This window comes from Protopterus annectens, chromosome 8.part0 (genome assembly GCF_019279795.1).
Source record: "Protopterus annectens isolate FY-2018-M chromosome 8.part0, PAN1.0, whole genome shotgun sequence".
NCBI classification, from domain to species: domain Eukaryota; kingdom Metazoa; phylum Chordata; order Ceratodontiformes; family Protopteridae; genus Protopterus; species Protopterus annectens.
In genome coordinates this window covers 81,358,385-81,379,011 of record NC_056741.1, presented here as the reverse complement: position 1 = coordinate 81,379,011, position 20,627 = coordinate 81,358,385, and positions in this window count along the sequence as shown.

The following is a 20,627-nucleotide window of genomic DNA, read 5'->3' as shown; positions in this document are numbered from 1 at the left end:
TCTCGGGAAACCTACCCTGCTGAAAATCTCTAATAAAGCATTTCCCAGCTTCTCTGCCTTGATGGAGGACAGAGCCACCGCCTCAGGGTATCTAGTAGTGTAATGTATTACCACCAGGATATACTTCTTCTCTGTGGAACTTCAGGTACTCAGAGGCCCTACGATATCCATAGCTACCTTCTGAAATGGCTCCTCAATCACAAGCAAAGGCATCAAAGGAGCTCTCACCTTGTCTCCTGCCTTGCCTACTTTCTGGCACTGCACACAGGCCTTGCAGTACCCTGTTATGTCCCTTGCAATCCCAGGCCAATAAAAGTTCTGCATAATACGCCTTTGGTGCACTTTATGCTCATATGACCTGCAAAAGAAGTGTCATGGGCTAAAGTTAGAAATGCCATATGGTAGGGTCTAGGCGCTACCAACTGCTGTATTACCTCAGCCTCTAGCCCTCTCTCAGAGGTCCACTCTCTATACATTAACCCTTTGTTCTAGTATACAAATTCCCCATTTCCTTGAGAATCATGTCTCCCTAGCTACCTCCCTCAAGCCTCTTAGTGTAGGGTCTGAGGGCTAAGCCTGTCTCAAATCTACCTTTGTGACCTTTCCTAGCTCCTCTTCCACAGGAAGTCTGGTATCCACTGACAGTGGTGTCTCACTGTCAGCCTGGGTACTACCACTCACCTCTGCCCTTGCACTCACTTTGTCCAAGGGAACATCAGTACCGACCAGCAGCTGTGGCTCATCTTCAGGCTCAATGCTACAGGGTAGTTCTCCCTGAAAAAGCCACATCACCAGTCCTGGTTTCAGGTGTGGGGTCTGTCTGGGTCTCCCCAGGCTACCAGACCTATACGCCTGTCTACAAGCTTGACTGTGTGCAACTGCATGCACACAAGGTACTGCATTATCAAAATAATTCCCTATCAGGACATCTGTAGGGATATCCTGAAACACACCTACTTGCTTGCTTCCTTTTTCTGTCTCCAGTCAAGGTGAACCCTGGACAAAGGCATTTGGAATGGGGTCCCTCCTAAAACTCTGACTGGAGTGGACTGCCCAAGCAAGTACTGCTCCTCTTTAACCACTGCAGGCTTCACAATGGTTATGTCAGAGTCTGTCTGTCTGTCTGTCTCTTAGCAGTGGCCTGTTTTCCACTCACTAAGATAGGATATAAACTCCATCAATAGTCTGGTACCCCTATTGCTTCCAGACAAGTTACCATACTGTTATTCCCACTTGGCGTCTTCTCCACCTTTTGTTCCCTACCTGGCTTCTGTGGACATCTGTATGCTACATGGCCCTAATGGTTACATTTAAAACATCTAACCCTTGATCCTGGCCATGTACCTGAACTACTGGCTTCCCCAGTTACTGGTGGACTCTGTTGAGGTAGTTTAGGCTACCCAACATGGGTTCCCTTATATCCATGTGCAGCACTGTGTATCTCCTTGTGCAGTGATGCCCTGCTTGCAAATAGAGATCTCCTTTTCTCCCCAGTTCATTGCAGAGTTACACTCCCGGTCTGCCAACTAGATTCTCATCTCCTCAGTCAAAGTGCAAAGGGCTTGTTCCCTCACCAAATGGTCTGCCAGCCTTTCAAAAGTGATGACCTGACACCCACTCACCCACGTGTTAAAGTAAGTGCTTAACTCAACAATTTAATCACATACACTTTCATCTGCCTTGCACCTATGTTCACAAAACTTTTTTTCTATGAGCTTTAGGTATTAAGTTAAAAAAGGTCCAATAAACATTGTATAAATTTATCAGAGTATAAACGATCAGTATCAGGCAATTTAGAAACAGCAGTTCATAGGTGTGTACTAGGCTAATGGCCCTGGAGCCTTTACAAGCCTAGCCCATAGGATTACCCTGGCATTGTACCACCCGACCTTAGTTCCCAGTTCCTCTGTCGAGTACAGCCACTGGATTGATCACTGGGGTGAATTTTCTATTTTACATCCACTCATCAAGATTTCTCTTGAAGACGGCCAGTGAGGTGCTCTGCTTGAGTTGTATGGGAAGTCTATTCCATAGCATGGGCAGTCTTCTGGGTTATGAACCTGTCCCTCCAGCATGTTTTGTTGATTGTGGTAATGAAGGTGAGGTCTCTAGAGCATGTGGTGCAGAGGGATTATGATTTCTTTAGATGTAGCATTTCTAACAGAGCTGGATCAGACATGGCTTTGTAAGTCAAGCAGAGATTGCCTCTAAGTAGGCAATATGAGACAGAGAATAGTTGGAATTTTTTGAGTCTGTCCATATAGGACAAATGTTTAAGGCCTAGAATCCTCTTTGTGAGGTACGTTTGTGGCCTCTCCAGTTGTTGCAGGTGTTTAGTGAGGTACATGCCAAATGGGGCATTCTACTCAAGGACTGGCCTAATGAGAGAAGAGTACAGGGAGACAATGACCTCTTTCTTCCTGGATGCAAAACCCTTAGTAATGAGATGTGCCACATATAAGGACTCTCTGACCACAATGATAATGTTGTGGTCAAAAGAGAGGCTGCTGTCATCCTGTGTTTCCAGATCTCTTATAACACCTTCTGTGTTCAGTGGACTACCACTGATGTGGTAATTCATGGGAACTGTTTTTTTCTCAAAGGGGATGATGACACATTTTTTGGCATTGAGCTTAAGGCCATGGTTCTGACACCAGTCGGTTTCAGTGAGGCCTTTCTGTAGGATGTCAACATCACTTGGGGAGTTAATAATAGCTCCCAACTTGCAACTGTCTGCAAACATTGTCAGCCAGAGTCCCTTTGTGTTGGCATGGACTTCAGAGAAGTAGATACCAAACAGGAGAGGACCCAGAACCGAACCCTGTGGGACTCCACTCATGACTGGTCAGCAGTCTGACTTGGAGTCAGCTACTTGCAAACTGTGGGTTCTATCTGTGAGCTAGTTTGCAACCCACCTAGTGATATAGGGGTTGATGCCTAGCTTAGTGAGTTTTTCTATGATTCCTAAAAGGGGAATGGTATCAAAGGCATTGGCCAGATCAAGGGAGGCTGTATGAACCACCTTGCCTTCATCCACAGCTCTGGTGACTGACTCAAAGAAGTTGAGCAGGCATGATCTACCCTTCACAAAACCAAACTGTGTGCGATCCAGAGTTTGGAGATTCCCTATATCCTTGTTTATTTGGTTCATGATGATGTATTCCATAGCTTTGCATATCTATCTCATCAGGCTAATGGGGTGATAGTTCCCAGGTCTTTAGTTGCTCCTCCTTTGTGGAGAGGGATGACTGTAGCAATGTGCCATTCCATAGGGACAAGCCCTGAGGTGAGGCTGTGATTGAACAGGGCACGCAGGTGAGGTGCCATTTCACTCTGTAGTTCATGTAGAACACAACCAGGGATATTGTCAGGTTCCACAGAAGCTGTATTCTTGGCCTTGAACAGTGCTGTTTTAACCTGTGCAGCAGTAATACTGGGTGCCTGGCAATCTATTGGTAATGTGATTGGGGAGAGAGGGGTGAAGTTGGCACTGAATCTGTTGGCAATAACTGTTGGCTCGGTATAGGAGGTACCACTGTGTAGTAGCGCAGAGCAAATCTGGGTATTGCCATGGAGATTCTTTATGTAACTATAGAAGGCCTTCTGGTTGTCTTTGCTATCTTCTACAATTCTGCTTTTATAGCTAGCTTTAGAGGATTTGATGAGTAATCTCAACTTTTTGTTGAGGCTGATAAGGGAGTTTTTCCAGTCTTGTGACCTCACCTTATTCCACATCAGTTTTCTCCTTCTGTTGTAGAGTTTGATTATGGCAGGGGACCACCAGATTGGCTTCCTCCTTTTGGAGGAGAGCATCTTGGTTCTATTGGGTATGGTGAGATCTGTGCATTTATGTACGTGTTCATACAGTGCATTGGTGTATGATTCTGTGGTCACGCAACTATTCTCCATTTGCATGGGTGCCATGAAGTTAGCCACCTCTGTTTTTAGGAGCCCAAAGTTAGCTTTGGAGAAGTTTTTCATGGTGGTTACCTTTAAGGGGGGATGTGGATTTCCAAGGTGATTAGTTTGTGGTCGGATCTAACCAGGAAGGAATTGACTACTGGTGTAGAGCACCGATCACCCTTGTTAGTAATGACTAGGTCAAGGATGTTGGTACTTCTAGTGGGGGAAAGAACAAGCTTGTCCAGGGCAATAGAATTAATGAACTCCACAAAATGCTGGGCAAGTGTATTGGTACATGAATAGTTTACCCAGTTAATGGAGGGGTAGTTGAAGTTACCTACTAAGAGAGTGTTTGGTTGGACCCCAATATTATCCAGGGTGCTTAGGAACGTGGAGTGCAAGTGTTGGGGCATGGTTGAGGACCTATAGCAGGCTACAACCTGAATCACTGTCTTACCCAATGTCAGCTGCACATGAAGTATCTCAGATGAGTTATGTTGGGCTACCACTCTGGAGGTGTGTGCATCCTTTATGAATATGGAAACACCACCGCCTTTGGAGCTTCGGTCCAAGTTCTGGGGCTGAAAGGTGTGGAATGAGTTACAGACTGGTAGTGCAGGGGTGCTTTCTGCTGTCTTGAACCAGGTCTCTATTACAGCACAAATGTCAATATTCTCTATTTTGAGTGCCTCAAGTGAGTGCATCTTGAGATTTAGACTTCCATCATTGAGCAGCATGACCCTCAGATTGCATTTATTTATAGCTGTTATGGTGGTAATTTGGTCTTTGGAACAACGCCTAAAAAAGGCAGTATAGGGGTGGCTAGTATCCGGAAGCCCAGGGGTGACTGATGCAGGCCATCTCTTGCAAAGCATCAAGGTCCGTCAGTCATGCCATCCCAGACAGATACTGGATCCCATTAGAATGACACCAGAAACTTAGCCAATCACTTTCTGCTTGTACTGTGGTATCATTCTGAGTGATGGTAGGAGGCTGCTCAGGGCTAGGGTCACACCCGCCTGGGCTATTTAATCCGAGAGCCCCTCCATGTCTCTTTTCATGTAGTCTAAGAAGGTACATCTCAGCTCATTCACACCCACATGTACAATAACACAGTCATATTTGCACCTGTTGCTGAAGGACCTGAGTGTGTGTGTTATGTGACGGATCCTGGCACCTGACAAGCAGCTGACTATAACATTCTCCTTATTCAACCTAGTGAGTGGGACATCAGTGTGCCTCAGTATCGAGTCACCTATGACTAGTGTGTTGGGCATGCTGTATTGCCTTAGGGGCTTTGTTTGAGTGGTACACTGTTTAGGAGAGTTGTGTGTCTCGTGATTAGTGCTGTGTTGTGGTCAAGTGCATTTCTGCCTTGGAGGTCTCTACTGCTTGGGTAGATTTTTATTGAGACCCTCCACGAAGGTGGGTGTGTGGTTTGTGTTTTATGTGAAGCAGTGTTGGTGTGTATGTTCTGGAGGGCTATGTGTTCCATACGGTGTTTTGCAAGTGTTGATCTTCTCCTCTTCACCAGCTATTCCGGTCTTGGCTGGAGAGTGAGTGGCTTCCAATTTGGATATATAAGTGCATCTAAGGCTGAGTGTTGGAAGGTAAGAGGAGAGGGTTGTCGGTGTACATGAGGCAGTTGCTACATTGCCTCAGGATGCCCAAGTTCACCAGGTTAATGGGAGAAAGCACAGGCAACTGACCTTTAGACATGCCTGGAGGGGTGGGCATTGATAATATGTACTGGAGCTGTTTCTTTGTAGAATGTTTAGTGCTGGTAGCACTTTTGTATGCTACAATAATTGCTACAAGAAGTCTGGTAAAGTGCTAGACTAATAAGTTAGTATAAGTGCAGGATAGGAACGAACTAGTAGATCTAAGGGAAAAATCAGACTCTGCCACCACTCAGAGGCTTACAAACAGCCCTGGATACAGCAAGTCTGTATCTGGACTAGACTAGTTACAGGAAGGGTGGGAAACAAGTGCAAATGTGGTCTTTTAAATCGGAAAGTTGAGAGAGATGGAAAATCTGTCCAAACGGCCAATAAACTACAATTTCTGGGCCAGGAACCATTCCTCTTGTAGTAGATAGGCTACCTAGTCCTTACCACTCCCACTGATAAGCTGGAAGCCTTCCCTCCAACACAGAAAGACTTAGGGGTCTCAGAAGCTTACAAACAGTCTTGGACACAACAAATCTATATCTAGACTAGACTAGTTACAGGAAAGGGGGGACACAATCGCAAATGCAGACTTTTAAGCCAGAACGTTGAAAGAGATGGAAGAAACTGCCCAAAAGGCCAATAAACCACAATATCTGGGCCTGAAACCACTCCTCTTGTGGTAGATAGGCTACCTAGTGCTTACCACTCTCACTGAAAAGCTAGAAGGCTTCCCTCCAACACAGAAAGGCTTGGGGAGCTCAAGAGCTTACAAACAGTCCTGAATATAGCAAATCTGTATCTGGACTAGATTGGTTACAGGAAAGGGGGGAATACAACTGCAAATGTGGGCTTTTAAATCAGAAAGTTGAGAGAGATGGAAAAACTGCCCAAACGGCCAATAACTACAATTTCTGGGCCGGAGGCCACTCCTTATGTGGTAAGATAGGTTACCTAGTTCTTACCACTCCCACTGATAAGCTAGAAGGCTTCCCTCCAATACAGAAAGGCTTGGGGGGGCTGGGAGAACAGAGGTTGAAATGCTTGAAGAGCCAGCAGAAGAGCTCTCATCTCCTTGACACTAACATGGTCTTTCCTTTGTTAAGACAACCAAGGACCCTGCACCTTTAGACAGTGAAAGGATGATCCACTTGCCATGTCTAAAGCATCTGTGAGAACAGCTTCCAAGATGGAAGAGGGGGTTAAAAAGGGGGCCCTGGACTGACAGTCAAATGCTGAATCCACCACTTAAATTCCAGCTTGAGGCATAGAAGAAGTCGTTGTCCAGGGGATGGGATGAGAATGTTGAAGTCAAACTGACTTTAGAAACTACTGATGTTTTTTCATTTGGAGTTTGGCAAAACGGAGCATAGGAATGGTGGAGACCATAAAACCTACACCTCTCAGAAACTCCCTTGCCATGATCAGGGCCAGAGGAAGAAGGGACTGAAAGAAAGGACAGTCAAGGCCTTGGGAGGAGGCACGGATGGCAGCACTGGAACAGTCTACATCCTGCACCCCAGAAATACATGATCCTGAGGAGTCAGAAAGGACTTTTGGAACTTGATAGTGAACCCCAGGCTTTATGAGAGAGAAATGGCAAAGTGAAGATGCTACAGTAGAATCTCTGGAAAGAATGCCTGAAGTAGGAGATCATTTAAGTAGGGAAAGACTTGTAACCCCCTTAGCCTTCAGAAAGCAAACACAAGAGCAAGGCATTTTGTGAGTACCCTTGGGGTAGTAGAGAGGCCAAAGGGCAAAGCACAGAAAGTACAGCTGTGTACACTTACCATAAATGTAGATGTTTGAGTGTGTTCACTGTTGCAGTCCTCACATATGGGTTATCCGGCTCCTGGTAGCCCTCAGTCGGCCCGAATACCAGAGTCCTTGGTATATGATGTCGGCTGCCGCCGGTTGTAAAACTGATGTCAGAACGTCAGGCATAAAGGGAAGCAGCTGAAGCCATTTCCTCCGTTTTTCTTCTCTTAACTGTCAGGAGCCCCCAAAAGAAGGCTAACACAGGAAGGTAGCTCCCTGGACACGTCATACAAAAAATAAAAAAGTATACAGTCTGTGCCTTAGGAAAAAAAGGGGGAATGGAGTGTGTGAAACCAGGACTGCAACAGTGAATACACTTGAACATCTACATTTATGGTAAGTGTACACAACTGTACTATGCTCTTTGTGTTTCACTGTTGCAGTCCTCACATATGGGTTGATTCCCAAAGCCCAGGAAAAAGACAAAGGGTGGAGGAAGGATCACAGATTAAGGGTTGGTAAGGAGGCCTTGCAAAACTGCAGAGGCAAAACCAGCCCTGGATTTATAAAACAAAGGTAGATTGTGATGCTTTGTGAAAGTATGGGCAGAAGACCAAGTAGCTGCTTCTAGAATGTCCTTAGTAGGCACACTTCTCAGAAAGGCTGCAGAGGTAGAGGCTGCTCTAGTAGAATGGGTCCTAATACCCTGAGGGTGAACCTTCCCATGCTGCAGGTAGCAAAAGTGAATACAGTGAGCAATCCATTTGGAGATGGTTTGTTTTGAAATAGCTTTACCCTGGGTCTATATTAGAACATCAAAGTTTCAAAACTTCAAATGTTCTAATATCGAACCCTATTCAGTGAAAACTAAAAACATCGAACATACAGAACAGTGAATTTTTTCCTAGGGAAAAAATTTGCTGTTCCAAAACACATACACACAACACAAGCACACCAAACAAACAGCAATCCACACACAGCTAAAATCTTACACCTAACCCTACACTAAACTATACACACACCACTAACTATCCACTTACCTTAACCCAAACCCTAAGGTCCGTCACTATCGCACACTTACCTCACCCGCGCCCTAACCCTAACTCACCTACCCCGCCCTAACCCTCACGTCTACACAATCGCACACTTACCTGACCTGCGCCCTAAGCCTAACTCACCTAACCTGCCCTAACCCTCACATCCACACAATCGCACACATACCTAACCCACGCCCTAACTCACCTAACTCGCCCTAACCCTCATGTCCACACAATCGCACACATATCTAACCCACACCCTAACCCTAACTAACCTAACTCGCACTCAACCGCACACTTACCTGAACCTGACCCGTAACTTTCCACCACAGCGCTGAAAATACCGAAGCAACAGAAACAGACAACCGAATTCGTTCCCTAGGAAAAAATTTGGTTTTCTGTTGCTTCGATATTTTCAGCTTTTGCTGAATAGGATTCGATATTAGAACATTTGAAGTTTTGAAACTTTGATGTTCTAATATAGACCCCTTTACCCTGAGCCCCGGGAGCAAAACTAACCAACAACTGTTCAGATTTTCAAAAGGATTTAGTCCTAAGTAAAATCTCAGCTGTCTATGCACATCAACAGAGTGCAGAATCCTTTCCCCTTTATTTTGGGGACTGTTGAAAAATGTAGGCAGGTGAATAGACTAGTTAAGGGTTAAACTGGAAACTACCTTAGGCATGAAGGAGGGATTAGCTCTCAGAGAAACTCAATCTGAGTGAAAAATAATGAAAGGTTCTACTGCCATTAAGGCTTGCAGCTCAGATACCCTTCTAGCTGAAGTAATAGCTAAAAGGAAAGCAGTCTTCCAGGATAGAAACTTCGAATCTGCAGAGGCAGCTCGTTCAAAGGGAGGCAGAGTAAGTTTTTCCAAGACAAAATTAAGATCCCAAGCAGGAGTAGGAGCTCTTCTGGGAGGTCTAAGATTACTAGCTTCCCCTCACGAACTGTTTCATCAAGGGGTAAGAAAAAATAGGTTGCTCAAAAGAACAATGAGCCGAAATTGCTGAAGCGTGAATTTTGATTGAAGAAAAGGAAAGTCCACCATTAAGCAGTTCTGCTAGGTAGTCAAGAATAAGGATGAGAAGAGTCTTCTCCTTTAGCCAGCATCCAAGAGCAAAATCTCTTCCATTTATCTGCATAGGATTTTCTGGTGCTAGGCTTCCTGAAGAACTTCAACCACCTGTAGGGAAAGATTTAAAGTATTAGCCAGACAGTTAAATGCAGAGTTTGAAGATGAGGATGAAGGAACTTTCCCCTCCCTGAACCAACAGATCTGGTACCAGTGCATGATGCCAAGGCTGAGCCTGTGAAAGGCTGCAAAGGAGGGGATACCAATGCTGCCTGGGCCAATCTGGAGCTATCAGAATAGCCTTTGGTTTTTCATCCCTTATCTTTAGCAGCACTCTGGAAGAAGAGGCAGAGGAGGGAATGCATAAACTGACAGATGTGTCCATGGGAAGGACAACGCGTCCACTCTCCAAGCTTTGATGTGAAACTCCCTGGTGCAGAAGGTTGGAAGTAGATGATTGGTGTGAGAGGAGAAAAGATCCACTTGTGGGGTGCCCCAATGATGAGTGATGCCATGGAAAATGTCCTTGTTCAGTTGCCACTCATGAGGATCCAGAACATGTCTGCTCAAATGATCTGCCAAGGAGTTTAGCCTCCCTGGGAGATACTGGGCTATTAGATGTAAGCCCATAGATGCTGCTAGGGACCATAGTCTCATGCTTTGTCTGCACAAGGGGTAAGAGCGAGTCCCCCCTGCTTGTTGATGTACAACATGACTGTGGTATTGTCTGTCCTGATCAGCAGAATCCCAGGGTAGAGTAGGTCCTTGAAAGCCAGCAAGGCCTGCTGCACTGCCATCAATTATTTTAATTTTATGTGCAGATGAATATGCTAGTTGCTTCAAGTCCCCTGTATGCCCCTGCCTTCCAGATGAGCCTCCCATGCAACATCTGAGGCATCAGTGGTGTGAGTCTGGCTGGCAGGCAGTGGGCAGAAAGACAGACTCTTGTTCTGAGAACAGGCTGTCACCCACCAGAGGAACTCCATTTGTAGACAGGGAATCAGAGGAATAATTAAGTCTAAGTCCTGTGTGTGTGTTGACGCCAAAGGTTCTTGAGGTACCATTGAAGTTTTCTCATATGCAGCCTTGCATATGGGATCATCAGAATACATGAAGCCATGAACCCCAGTGCTTGCAGGAATTGCCTTGCAGAGAGCTGGGTCATGCTTGCCAAGTTCATGAAGTAAGCCGAAAGATCTTCTTGCTTCTGTTGAGGGAGGAATACCATCTGGGTGGCTGTATTCAGACTCACTCCCAAGAAAACAATCTCCCTTGTATGAACCAACTTGATACTTGACTTCATGATATTGCTCAGACACAGCTCCACATGGTCCTGTTGAGTCTTCCTGGCTACAGAGAACTGAAAAAAAGTGACTGCTTTCCTGATTAAGTATCCTGCTGTTTTTTTTATATTTGTTTTACCTTCTACTGCTTACCTAGAGCAAGCTTTAACTGTTTTCATAGTTATTTACTGCATTTTGCATTATCTGCACTTAAAAGTACATTTTAGTCAAAATTAGTCTAATTCAAGTCGAAAAGTGTTTGTTTGCTGTTTAATTTAATTGTTTGGCTGCCCACTAAAGTGTGCTAGCCTGTACTACTGACTTTTTGCCTTTTTTGCATTTAGCGCGGAGTTGCCACTAGAGCACCATCGGGCAGCGCTGGTTAAACAAGGTTAAACTATTTTTGGCTCCGTAAAGTCTGCTCTTCATTTTTTCCCTTAGAACTGCTCTACTTGTAATCTAAACAGTCTATTCTCTATCTGTAAAGCTCAGCACTTGTTCCTAAAGCATTTTTTAGTCAGGTAAAGCACTTCTATATTATACAAAGTACTTCACTAGCTTAACTCATTCACTCCGGAGCAGCTCAGAAAAAGCTGCCTGCTAAATTCCACCATAGGAACAGCAGTGCAGCCTGAGCTCATTTTCAGAAAATCAATTTGTAATACCTTACAGAAAACAAATGCTCATAACTCTTTAACTATAAGAGCTAGACTAAAAATGTAAATGCGAAAGTTGTTCAGCAGACACTGACCTTTTCAACAGTATAAATGTTGATGGTGCATATCAAAGTCATTATTAAATATTTGACAAGGATTGTTGATATTGTGCATATTTTTTTACCTTTCCGGAAAAGCAAAGCACAATATCTTGGTCAATGTACATGTAGACCCATGCAATTTGTATTTAATTTAGGAGTATGAATGTCAGCTTTAAAATGATACCTTAACCATTACTGTGTGATGCTCCTTTATGGAGATATTCACATAAATATGATTACTATAATATTTCTCATAACTGATAAATAAACAAAACATAATATCTGATCAACTACAACAGACAGAGCCTACATATCAGTGTAGAAGTTGTGTGTCTGAATGTCAGCTTCAAAATGATGCATCATTTGTATGATCACCATGCTCTATTGCAAATATATGGGCATAATAATGAGAAGCATTGGAAATGCATAATTTTCATAATCGTACAAGACTAAACAAACTGTGATATCTGTACGTGTGTACAGTGCACAGACACAGTTCTTTTACCATGTTGTAAGGAGTAACACTGTCTTCAAAATGAAGTATTACCTGGCACACTGACATGCTCACTTGCAAAGTTATTTACCAAAATATTAAAAAAAAATCATAATTTCCATAGCCTAAGTCCTAAACAAACTTTGATATCTGCACATGTGTAGATCATACAGGCACAATTCTTTTACCATGTTGGAACCAGCGATACTGTCTTCGAAATGAGGTATTACTTGGCACACTGACGTGTTCCCTTGCAAAGTTATTTACCAAAATATTAAAAACAAATCATAATTTCCATGACCTAAGTCCGAAACAAACTTTGATATCTGCACGTGTAAAACATACTGGCACCATTCTTTTACCATGTTGGAACCAGCAATACTGTCTTCGAAATGAGGTATTACTTGGCATATTCAGATGCTCCCTTGCAAAGTTATTTCCCAAAATATGAAAAAACATCATAATTTCCATAACCTAAGTCTGAAACAAACTTTGATATCTGCACATGTGTATAACATACAGGCACAATTCTTTTACCATGTTGGAACCAGCAATACTGTCTTCGAAATGAGGTATTACATAGACACTCCATTCTCAATGAAAGGAAAAAATGCATAACATACAAAAAGTAGTCATAATAATAATAATCATAATACACAACAATAATAACATATGAGGATCTGCCCTAAAAGGGTGCTTCATTAGGTTGTACAGTCGTGATATACTGAAATGCCCCAAAAAGCCGAGGTATGATGGGATTGAATAGTAAATCTAGAGACTAACATTGCAAATGGTGTGTTATTTCATCTCAGCTGTAACAAGTCTAAAATCTACTCACAATTTCTGTAAAAAATATTTCACTGTAAACTATAAAACAGTACTTATCTACCCTGATGGACTGGAAAAATACATGAAAGATTGTGAATTATGCATAAGTAGTAGTTACTACTCCAATGTGAGTGTGTTGCTATGTGTGAGAATGTAGGAAGTTGCATTACTCTCAACTGTCCAGATTTAGCTTCATAGTTGTGGTTTGTTTCTCATAACATTTGTGGTTTTCTGGCAAATCACAGAGGATGTAAGTCAATAAATAATACCATATCTATTCATACCCATAAAATGTATTCTAGTACAAATCCTGCTATTTGAGTAACTAAAGAACAATATCTCTGTCCAGATTTTGCTTCATATATTTCTTACATGTCTTGAAATTGTAAAAATACCTGCTGTTGGGCGCAGTAACCACTCGCTAGAAACATTTGCAGACCTTGCATTCCTAAATTACGATTACATGGGACTATTCATACTCAGTTTGTGAGGCATCGCTAATTAAAATAAAACACATTAAAAAAAAAGAAGTTAGCGATATGTATCGCAACAAAAAGTGAATGTAAAATTACCGCACTTAGAGAGAGAATTTTAAATAAAGTGTCCGTGGGATTTGAGTCTTCTTGAGTACTGGTTCGTTCTTCAGTGGTCTGTTTTTGTCGGATTTGTGCACATTAGTAAAATTCCTGTAATCGGTGAGTTAATTGTGAACAGGAAAACCGGAAGCAGAAATAAGTCATCGTTTATATAGCAGCTCTAGTTCATTTATATGGAAACTACTGGTTTATTAAACATTGTCAGTTTTCACAAAAAACATGCCGAGATAGCTGATGCTGAAGTAGTCGCAGTTGCAGCAACATAGAAACTATAGCAAAAGTGAAGGTCATAATGTTTCCGTGTCTTTTGAATTACTGGAGTGAGATTCTATGTACAGTGACCCATTTTATCTAAATTGATGTTTTTTTGCAAGGAATTTAATGTGTGTTTTAAGACAAGTATGGTTGTGCCAGTACGACTGCAGTTGCTAGCCTTCAAAAGTTTCTTCATTGCCCATCATAGATTTAGTTCTCTTGATCGTGTATGTGTCCAGTTTGCTGTGATCACAAGAAGATACGGAGTGCACAGCAAGCCGATTTTCTTTAAAAAATCAAATGGGAACATTATGGTACTACACACTGAAAACTAAGTTGAGAAGGTAACTGACAAAGTTCAGGTACTTTTTCAACTTAGTTTTCAAAATTTCAGCTAAAATGGGACTGTAAAGTTACTCACGCCTGTGGAAGGCACTCGGGTGAAATGGCATACAATTCCTAGCGTCTCAGAGAGCACTCGGATGTAAGCACCAATGCACCAAGGGACGGTGCTCGGGGTTAATGAGTTAAAACCCCCTTGAGTACCCACTTCCCTATAGGTCCTTTCTGACTCAGTTACACAGCAAACTTTTTCATTTCTTCTAGCATGTCAAAGGGTCAGTTGCTAGCATCCTCTCCTGCTCAGCTGGTGAATCTGGGAATATTGAGGCAATGTTACAATTGCCTCATGTACACAGACAACCCTCTCCTCCTCCCAAAAAACACAAATACATACGAGAGATGCAACTATACAGCCAAACTGGAGGCTGAGCTCTCTCAACTCAGGACTGGCAAAACCAGACAGGAGGAGAAGGTAACCACACACACCATAAACCCAGTCTCACATAGAACTATCACAACTACAAATCAAACACATAAACACACAAAGACATACTTGGAGGCACTGATCAAAAATCTACCAAAACAGCAGAGGCCTCCAAAGCAGACACCCAAACAACTGCCACCTCATGACATAACACAAGCAACACACAGACCACAAAGTCAGTGTGCAAATCAGTCACAGCCCTTAAGGCCAAACACAATGCCAGACACACTTGTCATAGGTGACTCCATAGTCAGACACACTGACGTCCCACTCACCAGACTGAACAAGGAGAGGGTCACAGTAAGCTGCCTGTCGGGTGCTAGAATCCGCCACATAACACAAGCACTCAGGTCACGCCACAGCAAGTACAAGTATGACTCAGTCATTGTCCATGCCGGTGTGAATGACCTGGGACGTACCTCCCTGGACTACATGAAAAGAGACATAAAGGAGCTCTCAGATTATGTAGCCCAGGCTGGTATGACCCTGACCCTGAGCAGTATCCTACCTTCACCAAGAATTATGCCACAATACAGAGACAAAATGATCAGTTTTAATAATTGGCTTAATTTCTGGTGTCATTCTAAGGGGATCCAATGTCTGTCAGCCTGGAATGACATGCTTGACAAGCCACGCTGCTTTGCAAGGGACGGCTTGCACCTGTCACCCCTGGGTTTCCGAATATTGGCAAAGGCTCTTGCCACCCCCATAGTGCCTTTTTTAGACAAGGCTCAAATTCTAAACCCACCGCCCTAGAAAACAATAATGGAAAAAAACTAAGGGTAATGCTGCTCAATGCCAGAAGTCTAAATCTCAAGATGCACGCCCTCGAAGCCCTCCTCAGTATGGAGAACATTGATGTCTGTGCTGTGACTGAAACCTGGTTCAAGGCTCCTGAGAGCACCCTGGCACTATCAGGTTTTACCTCATATCATGCGTTCCGGCCCCAAAACCCGGACCATACCACAAAAGGAGGGGGTGTATCCATATTCATCAAGGATACCCACACCTCCAGGCGGGTGGCAACTCACGAAGCATCAGAGACCATTCAGGTGCAATTAACCATAGGCAAAACTGCTCTATGGTTTGTAGCATGTTACAGGCCACCCTCTCAAACTCAGGAACCCCACATAGCCTTCCTGAAGACACTGGAGAGTATAAACGTCTCTCCAAACACCATCATATTGGGTGACTTCAACTACCCAAACATAGACTGGGAACATTACTCAAGCCCTAATACCCTAGCCCAAAGGTTCCTGGAGTTCATAAACTCAAATGCTATGGAACAACTTGTCACCATTCCCACAAGAGGTGAAAATATACTAGACCTGATCATCACAAACATGGGGACAAAATGCTCCACACCGGAAGTATATCCCTCATTGGTGAGATCAGCCATAAACTAATCTCACTGGAGATCCACATCCCGCCCCCACCCCCAACAAAAAAGACCACAGTGAAGAACTTCTCAAAAGCCAACTTCACACTTCTTAAGACTGGTGTGGTATCCTTCAAGGCCCCTGAGCCATTGGAAACCACAACCCACACTGCTGAATCCCTTACAAATGCTTTCTACGAGCACCTCCAGGATTGCATGGATCAAGCAATCCCAAATAAAATCAAGACCCTTTCCACCAAAGGCAAGCGCCCGATCTGGTGGACCCCAGCCATAAACAAACTTTACTACAAGATAGAGCAAAATCCCTAAAAGGGAAGACATCTCTGATCAATACTAGTAAAAAACTACGATCACTCATAAAATCATCCAAGGCCAACTTTGAGAGAAAAATCACCAAGGACTCAAAAGACAATCATAAGGCCTTCTTTAGCTATGTTAGAAATCTGGGTGGAAACTCCCAGATATGCTCAGAATTAGTCCAAAATTATACAAAAATCACTGAACCTACAGACATTGCAAACATACTGGCAGACAGGTTCAGTGAAAATTTCTCCCCTCCCTCCCCCCCAAAAGGAGAAATATCTATCCCAGCAGAGTGTAGCCTCCCAATCATCTCAAATGCCCAGGTGAGAGCTGCTCTCTCTAAAGCTAAAAACACAGCATCAATGGGACCGGATGGTGTCCCCGGCTGTGTGCTACACGAACTCAATGAGGAACTAAACCCACACATAAGGCTGCTGTTTAATCTTAGCCTTACCACAGGATACGTACCCAAAGAGTGGCGTACAGCAACTGTGGTCCCACTCCACAAAGGCGGTGCTTCTACGGACCCTGGTAATTACCGCCCCATAAGCTTAACAAGCCTGGTCTGCAAAGCTATGGAGAGGATCATAATGGAACTCATAAATAAAGACATAGGGGACCTACAGACATTGGATCCTACCCAATTCGGCTTTGTCAAGGGCAGATCATGCCTCTTGAACTTGGTCGACTTTTTTGAAACAGTCACCAAGGCCATTGATGAGGGTAAGGCAGTTCACACAGCCTACCTTGACCTTGCAAAAGCTTTCGACACAATACCCCACTCGGGTAGCAAACTGGCTCAAGGACAGAACCCACAGGGTTAGAGTTGCTGGTGCCATGTCAGACTCCAAACCGGTCACAAGCGGTGTCCCACAGGGCTCAGTCCTGGGCCCCCTCTTGTTCGGCATCTACTTTTCAGAAGTGCAGGCAAACATAGGAGGATTGTGGCTGACAAAGTTTGCAGATGACTGCAAACTGGGCGCCATAGTTGAAAATCCATCAGACACAGATATCCTTCAGAGAGGTCTCATAGAAATGGATAACTGGTGCCAGAGCCATGGCCTTAAGCTAAACGCCAAAAAATGTATAGTCATACCCTTTGGTAAAAACAAGGTAACCCCAAGTTACCACATAGGTGGCAATCCATTAAGCACAGAGGAGGTTATCAGGACCTGGGGACCCAAGTTGACAGTAACCTTTCTTTTGACACTCACATTGCCAAAGTGGTTAGGAGGACCTTCTACATTGCCCACCTGATTATGAAGGGATTCACATCCAGATCAAGGGAGGTCATTGTTCCCCTGTACTCTTCACTTATCAGACCAATGATTGAGTACAATGCCCCATTCGGAATGTATCTTACCCGACACCTGCAGCAATTGGAAAGACCCCAAAAGTTCCTCACCAAAAGGATAAAGGGGCTCAAAAATATGCCATATGCTGCCCGACTGAAGAAACTCCAGCTCACCAAAAGGATAAAGGGGCTCAAAAATATGCCATATGCTGCCTGACTGAAGAAACTCCAGCTCTATTCAGTCGCATACCGTCTGCTCAGAGGTGACCTGTGCCTGACATACAAGGCCATGTCCAACCCGGAATTAATGGACATGCTCCACCTCAAAAAATCCAACTCCACCAGAGTCACAAGAGCAAGAGACTTAAACTTCAACACGGATATAAATAGGATGTGCTGGAGGGACAGATTCATCACCCAGAGACTCCCTATGCTGTGGAACAGAATCCAGGTCCATGTGAGACAGAGCACCTCGCTGGCTCTGTTCAAGAGGAATCTTGACCAGTGGATGGGAGATTGTAGGTTTACCCCAGGGATCATCTCTGTATCACTGCTGGACAGAGGCACGGCAAACTAATGGGTATAGTATTCTTCAACCTAAGGGGTGGTGAAAGCCACACAACTCTGGCTAGGCTTATAAATGCCCTAGGGCAGATAGCCTAGTATGAACCTATGAACTTGGACTTTTTTTCGTTGAGAGTGTAACCCAAAGAGGTGAGAGTGTTCTTCACAAAATCCAAATCCTTTTCTAGTTGTTCTGGGGAGTTTGCTTGAATGAGACAGTCGTCCAGGTAAGGATAAATTTGAATGTTTCTCTGCCTGCAAAAAGCAATGGCTGGAGCCAGTAACTTGGTAACAACACTGGCAGCAGTGGATAAGCCAAAGGGCAATGCTGAGAACTGAAAGTGTTGCATCCCAGCCCTGAAGCGAAGGAACTGCCTGCAACTTTTCCTGATTGGGATGTGCAGATAAGCCTCCTTTAGATCCTTTAGATCTAAAGTTACCAGCCATGAATCCTTGCCCAGCATTAGTAGTAACTGTTGAAGGGTGAGCATCTTGAATTTGGGAATCACCAGAAAAGTGTTTAGAATAGACAGATCCAGAATAGGGTGCCAAGTGCCCCCTTTCTTGGGTACCAGAAAAAGTCTTGAATAAAAACCTAGGCCTGCTTGATTTGCAGGAACTGGCTCTATAGCCCCCATAGTCAGTAAAGAAGAAATTTGAGTTTCTACCCCTGCCCTGAGAGTTCTGGGTATGTCTGGGTACCCTTGTAAAACAGGGAAGGTGTGAAAGTAAAACTTGTAATCTTGGTTTACTATACTGAGCACCCATTCGTCGTCTGTGATGGTAGACCATACCTCTGCAAACCTGGCTAACCTCACCCCCCAAAGGAAACCCAGGGCTCGCTGAGGTAGGCACAAAAAGGCTGGAGTCATTGAGAATGTTTGCTTTGGGGAGCTGACTTAGAACTCCCCAATTTAGCAGAAGAAGAATATCACTGCTTAGCCCTTTGAGGGGCAGAAGGCTGCCCTCTGGAAGATCTGAAACTCCTAGGCCTAGAGAGACCCTGCTTGCCAGGATCAGGGAAAGACCAATTCTTGGAAGGATAATGCCTGCTAAACTGAGGAGGCTGAACCTGAAGTTAATATTTTACAGCTTGCATAGATTTTGCCTTATCCTCCAATTCTTCAGCATCTCCTCAGCCTTATTATCAAAAAGATAGTCCTTGTGCAAAAGGAACATCCAGCAATTTAGACTTAACAGGTTCAGAAAGAGGTTGCTCCCTGAGCCAAGCATGCCTTCTAATTACAGAACCAGTGGCTGCTGCTCTGCAGGAAGCCTCCAAAGTGTCAAAACCACAATGAAGTGAATGCTTATTAACTAAAGTGGCAGAATTCAGTAAGTCTTGTAAATCTTTGTTCGCCGTCATGGAAGGAATATCTCCAAGTTTAGCCTTAATAGCCTCCAAAGTATGCTGCTGATACTTAAGCATGTGAAGAAGACAATTCATGGATCTAATGGCAAAAGTTGTAGCGGTATAGACTTTTTTACCCCACCTGTCTGAGGCCCTAAACTCCTTATCAGAAGGCAAAGGGTTTTTAGCAATAGTAGCCTTAACACCCCTGGGGCCTTGAGAAATAATTTCTGAATCAGCAGTAGGGTTTTTAAAAAGGAATTGATGAGATTCAGGAACCCTATAATACCTATCTGGTTTTCTGGGGGCAGGAGGAACAGAATTAGGAGTTAAAGAATTTTCCATGAAAACATCATTCACAACTTTCAAAACTGGAGGTATAGCGAGAGGCTTATGCTGAGGCAAATCCAAAAATTCCCTGATTCTTTTCTTAGACTGTGGAAAATCCTGGCATTCCCATTTAAAATGCTCCCTAAGGGTATTCAAAATATCCCCAAAGGAAAAATCTTCTGGAGGGAGGCAGAAAGGATAGAGTTCTCAGCATCCGAATCCTCAAAGCCATAAAAAAGTTGAGAATGTCCTTCTTCACCAGCAGACATACTGGAAATCTCAGAATCTGAGACAAACAAAACATCAGGAGATAATTTCTTAGTCCTCTTTGAAGTGGGGATGAGAGCCCCTGATCGGGGAAAGAAGATCACCAGCCATATTTACCAACTGGGACTGAGGCACAGGAGGGGAGGCTGATGCCTGCTTGTGAGTAGGTTTGCGGCTGGAAGGTTTACTAGCAATCTGGAGGTACTCAGGAGGCCTAGCAACTACAGAAGTCTTGAGCTAATGTAGTCGGTCTGGTTCTGGTCTCATGTCAAAAAGAAGAGGCGTCAGAAGCCGGTACGTGCAAAAGCGGCTCCAGATCCATCTGAGGCAGCGACAGGTGGAGCGTCTGAAGGTGAAATAGCAGCCTGTGGCATGGAGGACTCCATAAAGGTCTCGGCAGAGGCTTGCGGCTGAAAATCTGCGGACTGCAGGGGCTGCGAAAGTGTCTTCACTGACTACCGCTGTGCTGATGACCAATTTCACCAGTGCATCATCGGCAGATTTAACCCTAGGCCTGTCGCGGTCCTTGTCTTTGCGTTTCCTAGGTATATCCAAAGTCGGGAGACCAGAAGATGCCATACCGACGAACTTAGGCCAGACTCCGAAATGCTTATACAAAATCTTAGCTCTGCGGCGTATG